Source organism: Papio anubis, chromosome X, assembly GCF_008728515.1.
Source record: "Papio anubis isolate 15944 chromosome X, Panubis1.0, whole genome shotgun sequence".
NCBI lineage: Eukaryota > Metazoa > Chordata > Mammalia > Primates > Cercopithecidae > Papio > Papio anubis.
In genome coordinates, this window is record NC_044996.1 from 94,385,587 (window position 1) to 94,392,080 (window position 6,494).

Sequence of the window (6,494 nt, forward strand, 5' to 3'; positions counted from 1 at the left end):
AGAAGATGGCTCTCCCAGCCTGGGTCATGTATCAGCCTTGGGGGGAATATGATCCCATATCTACAAAATAATTTTTAAATGTTATCTGGGTGTGGTATTGCATGCCTGTAGTCGCAGATATTCTGGAAGCTGAGGTGAGGAGATTGCTTGAGCCCAGAAGTTTGAGGCCGAAGTGAGCTATGATCACACCACTACAATCCAGTGTGAGTAATAGAGCAAGGCCCTGTCATAAAAAAGAAGAAGGAAGAAGAAAGAAGAAATGAAGGAGGAGGAGGCTCTGATTTTGAGAAGAGTTCAGTGTAACAAGGTAGAAGAAATGGTTTTTTTTGTTACTTCATCTCATCCTTCCACTTGATAGACACACATGCATTGTGTCTGTCAACAGCTGGGCAGTGCTGAGAAGAAGGACTGTGCTTCTTATGGACATTCTCTAGACCTGTACATTTAACATCAGTTCACAAATTTTCCTATCCCACAGGAATGCAGAACCCTTGCATCATATGCCGCATCTCCCTGCCTTTCTCCATTCACCACAGGTCTTACATTCTCCAATAACATAAGGATTTTTTTTTCTCTTTCTAGAGTATACACACACTGCGGTCTTCTCATCTTTTATATCCCCTCATAAACTAGGAGTGAGCGAGTTACTAGGAAGGATCCCTGTGTATGAATTTCTTACTCCTTACTATTTTCTTTTATCCTGGTGGTCCAAAACCAAAAATTATAACTTCTCTTATCATCCTCATAAGAATGATAATAGGCAGTATATATCAAATACTTATTAATCAGGTAATATTTTAAATAATTTACAAGTATTATATTGTTTATTCCCTGCAGCCACTTTATAAAGTGGCTCTTATTATTACCTCTGTTTTGCAGATGTAAAACTGAAGCCCAGAGGTCACATAGATGGCACAAGTTCATCTAGCTGATAAGGGCTGGAACCAGAATTTGAGTTCCAGTGGTCTGACTTCAGAGTCCCTGCTCTTAGCCACGATACTATTATGCCTCCCGTAGCTGGACACAGAGTTGTTTTACAATTGTTATCTGTTGTAAAATTGTTCCCTAAAGTGTACACTGTCTCTGACTCTATGGAATGACTACATGCAATGATGAGACATAATCTGTATTAGTTGTCTATTGCTACCTAATGAATTACCCCAAGACCTAGTGGCTTAAAACAATGTTTATTATCTTAGTTTCTACAGATCAAGAATCTGGGCACAGCTGAGCACGGTGCCCCAGCTTTGGGTCCCTAACAAGGGTGCATTAAAAAATAAATTAGTTTCAAAATAATAAAAGTAATGCATATGCCTAGTTAAATATCCCAATAGTACTAAAAATATGAAATCCTACTGTCCAGAGGCAGTCTCTGTTACCAATTTATTGTGTATCCTTCCAGAACTCTTGTATAAACTTACAGATATGTAGGTGAACTGTTTTTTAACTCTGTAATTAGTAGTTTATTAGTATCATCTAGGGCTCAGATGTTCATTATCCCTACTGAAATTACACAAACAAATGTAAATGAGAAGAATCCAAGTCGAAATTAATAACAAAATAGCACTCCATCACAAAAGCATGTAAAATTACAAGAATGCTATTTTAACATACTGGCACTTTAAGAAAATGATAATATTAAAATAAACAAAATTTCCAAATTGTTCCCTAAACTGCTAAACAGATAAATATGACTAATGAATGAGTTTGGGTTTTGTAAAGAAAAATTATTTAAATAAATCACATAATTCATACTGAGTCGCAAAGGTTGTATCTTCTTTCCTCCTATTTGATTTATAAAGTGGCAAGCCGTAATATAGGAAAATGTAACCTATTTTAAACATGGCATCTTCATTTTAAAAGCTGATCCAATTAATTAAAAATACTTTTAATGGAGAGTTTTGAGTTTCCTGAGCAGTTCATATTTAGATAAATGGGAAAAGACATCTACAGTCAGCATTTTCATAGTCTTTACAAATATCAAGTAAAAATGTAATAGGGCAGTCTTATATTTTAAGCTCACGCCTTTTGGGGATACGGTCTCAAGTCTTCTTTAATGTCAGAACTGCAAAATATAATTGCTGTTATATGGTAATGGGAATTAAAGAACATAGAGTCCTCATGTAAAGATTAGAATGCACTTTTCTATTTAGTGCTTCAAAGGATGGACTTTCAAAATGTTTGATCTTAATAATCCCATGCTATAAGTAGACTGATTCCTCTTCAGTTTGTAAATATAAGTGGGCTATGTGAAATTTATCAACTGATTAAGGTTTTTGAGCTTCAGTTATAGATGAAAACTATCTCAATTTAACTTTATTTACCCCCATCATGATATGCAGGGTGTGTAGACAAAAGCATTTTATCAGCTATCTATATGACAGGATCAACACTGTAATAATTCATGTGATCCAAAATGGGCAAAAGCAAAAGACTAGTTTCCCTTCAAGAAGAAAAAGTTCAGACCTATGAAAAGGACTACAATACTAATTTTAAAAATTGTATTAGAAGCATTCATAATGTCAACAAAATTGCTACAGGTTTTTTTTTGCAATTAAAGTGGTATTCAGTTAACAGGACAACTATTTCATATAAGCTGTACCAGAGACAACTGAAATGAAAAAACTACCATCCCCATATATAACTAATTTGTGCTGTGCACCAACAAGAACCTGCTTTAAATTCCCATGCCAATTTACAACTCCCATATCATACCAGGCAGTCTGTGGCCATCTAAAGACACGTTCAGTAGTGGGATAACTATACACACACACACACACACACACACACACACACACACACACGGACACTGTAAGGTTTAAAAACAAATCATGTACAGCTTATATTTTAATTTTTTCCTTTAACAGGAGTGAGTTGTGGACAGGGGACTTACATGTTTTATAGATAATAAGAAAACTGCTAGAACCAACTTATTCATTATTACCTTTTTAATTTTCATATTCCTCTTTTTTATCCTCTTCCTTCTTTTTCTTGCTTTTTTCAGCCTTGATGACTGCCTTTTTTGCAGCATCAGGCTTTCCTTTACCTCCAAATGCAGCAATATCCTTTTCGTATTTTTCCTTCAGCTTCACAGCCTTCTTTTCATAAGGGTGCTTGTCATCTTCAGCAGTGTAATTCCACATCTCTCCCAGTTTTTTTGCAACATCACTAACTGATAGGCCAGGATGTTCTTTGATTTTGGGACAATCCTCAGAAGAGAACATGAAAAAGGCCAAAGGAGGCTCTTGAGTGCATTGGGATCTTTGAACTTCATTTTGGTCTCTGCTTTTGGAGGGATATAGATTTTCATTTCTCTTTCATAATGGGCCATGTCCATTGAGTCTTCACCCTTGCTGAGTCTTCAAATTTTCATTTCTTTTGAGCAGACATGGTCTTCCACCTCTCTAAGCACTTCTTAGGAAACTCTGAGAAGTTGACTGAAGCATCTGGGTGCTGCTTCTTGTGCTCCTCCCAGGAAGTTTACACAAAGATTGCACATGATGTGATGACATTTTGCCTTTCAGCTTCTTAGGATCTCCTTTGCCTACATTATTTTTCCTCAGCAAGGCAGAATCACTCAGTGCCTGTTTGGCTCTCACCTGCCCTGGAGCAGTCTCTATGGAGCTCAATGTACTGCAGTGGCTGTGAGAGTGGGAGCCAGATGCAGCCTCCTCGCTCTCTCCACTCTGTAACCTGAACTTTTTCTTAAAACCAATGGAATCGCTCATGTTGCTTTGCACAGTCTCTTCTTAACTTGTTCATTAACAACATGTTCAATACATATAGGCCCACCTTATTCCGTAGCTGTTCCATTGATTGCTTTTTCCTGAGGCCTAAACAAAGAAGATAGCTAGAGTTGGAACTCACTTTCCTCATTTATACAATGAGAAAAATAACAAACCTTAAGTTTGTTAATAACACTGTTATGAAGATTAAACCAATGCATGTAAGGTATTTAGAATGGTGTCTCACATATAGTAAGCATGAAATAAGTATTGACATTTCTTGTTAGTTTTTTTAACCTTACAATCCAAGGAATGAGACTAACTCACATTTAAAAATAATGAGTCAAATCCAGATATTATAATAGTGATAATAGCAGCAGCTAACACTTATATGGCACAATATATGCCATGAGTTGTTATAAAATCTTTGTGTGTGCAAACATACCTCATTTTATAGCCCTTTACTTTATTGCATGTCACAGATACTGTGTTTTCTACATATTGAACGTTTGTGGGAACTCTGTATCAAGCAAATATATTGGTGTCATTTTTCCAGTAGCATGTGCTTACTTCATGTCTCTGTCACAATTTGGTGATTCTTGGAATATTTCGAAGTTTTTCATTATTATGTCAGTTATGATGATCCTTGATGTTACTATTGTAATTGATTCGGAGTACCATAAACCGTACCCATATAAGACAGTGAACTTAATAAATGTTGTATGTATTCTGAGTGCTCCAACTGATCATTTCCCCATCTATCTTCCTCTTCTCAGGACTCCCTACTTCCTGAGACACAATGATATTAAAATTAAGCCAATGAATAGCCCTACAGTGGCCCCCAAGTGTTCAAGTGGAAGAAAGAGAATCACATGTTTCTTACTTTAAATCAAAAGCTAGACATGATTAAGCTTAGTGAAGGAGGCATATCAAAAGCCAAGATAGGCCAAAAACTAGGTCTCTGGCATCAAAGAATTAGTCAAGTAATAAATGCAAAGGAAAAGTTATTGAAGAACATTAAAAGTGCCACTCCAGTGAACATATGAATGATAAAAAAGCAAAACAGCTTTATTGCTGATATGAAGAAAGTTTGAGTGTCTGGATCGAGGATCAAAGAAGCCACAACATTCTCTTAAGCCAAAGCCTAACCAAAAAGCCTTATACTGGAAGATGTCATCTAGGTTTTTCATAGCTGGAGAGGAATCAATGCCTGGCTTCAAAGCTTCAAAGGACAGGCTGACTCTTTCATTAGGGGCTAATGCAGCTGGTGACTTCAAGCTGAAGCCAGTGCTTATTTTCCATTCCAAAAATCCTAGGGCCCTTGAGAATTATGCAGAATCTACTTTGCCTGTACTCTATAAGTGGAACAACAAAGCCTGGATGATAGCACGTCTGTTTATAGCATAGTTTACTGAATATTTTAAGCCTACTGTTAAGAACTTCTGCTCAGAAAAAAAGATTCCTTTCAAAATATTAGTGCTCATTGACAATGCACCTGGTCATGCAAGGGCTCTATGGAGATGTACAAGGGGATTCATGTTATTGTCATGCCTGCTAACACAATATGATTCTGCGGCCCATAGATCAGCAGTAATTTTGACTTTCAGTCTTATTATTTAAGAAACACATATAGCTACCATAGATAGTGATTCCTCTGATGGGTCTGAGCAAAGTAAATTGAAAACCTTCTGGAAAGAATTCACCGTTTTAGATGCCATTAAGAACATTCATGGTTCATTGGAGGAGGTCAAAATATTAACATTAACAGGAGTTTGGAAGAAGTTGATTTCAACCCTTGTGGATGACTTTGAGCAGTTTAAGACTTCTGTGGAGAAAGTAACTGAAGATGTAGCAAAACAGCAAGAGATTAGAATTAAAAATGGAGCCTGAAAATGTCATTGAATTGCCACAATCTCATGATCAAACTTGAATGGATAAGGAGTCGCTTTTTATGGAGAAGCAAATAAAGTGGTTTCTTGAGAAATGGAATCTACTCCTGGTGAAGATCCAGTGAACATTATTAAAATAACAGAAAGTGATTTAGAATATTATATAAACCTAGTTGATATAGCAATAGGAGGATTTCAGAGGATTCACTCCAAATTTTGGAAAGAATGTGGGTAAAATGCTATCAAACACCATCTCATGCTACAGAGAAATCTTCTGTGAAAGAAATAGTCGATGTGGCAAACTTCTTTATTGTTTATTGTAAGAAATTGCCACAGGCACCCCAGCCTTCAGCAACCACCACCCTGATCAGTCAGCAGCCATCAACATTGAGGCAAGACCCTTCATCTCCGCAATGATTACAACTTACTCAAGGCTCAGACAACTGTAAACATTTTTTTAAGCAATAAAGTATTTCTTAATTAAGGTATGTACATTGTTTGTTAGACATAATGCTACTGTATACTTAACTGACTACAGTATTAGTGTAAACGTACCTTTTATATGGGCAGGGAAGCCAAAAAGTTTGTGTGACTTGCTTTACTGAAATATTCACTTTATTGTGGTGGTCTGGAACCAAACCTGTAATATCTCCAAGGTAGGCCTGTATTAAGACTTTAAATCCTCATAACCACCCTATGTGGTAAATTCGATCTTTCTCACTTTACAGATGAGAAAACTGAGATACAGAGTGACCAGCTGTGATCACCATGCCAAGTTGGAAGAGATGGTACTTTATTGGGCTTTCATCAAGATTCCTTCTATGTGAGCTGTTGCTGACCATGCTCTTTACATCTCTGTCTGGTAGAACATCCTCTTCCA

General features: G+C 36.6%; 1 pseudogene; it reads right to left on the reverse strand.

Moving 5' to 3' along the window:
• Positions 1 to 2,914: 2,914 nt before the first annotated feature.
• LOC101026683 lies at positions 2,915 to 5,104 on the reverse strand (annotated as a pseudogene).
• Between the last annotated feature and the right edge of the window lie 1,390 nt (positions 5,105 to 6,494).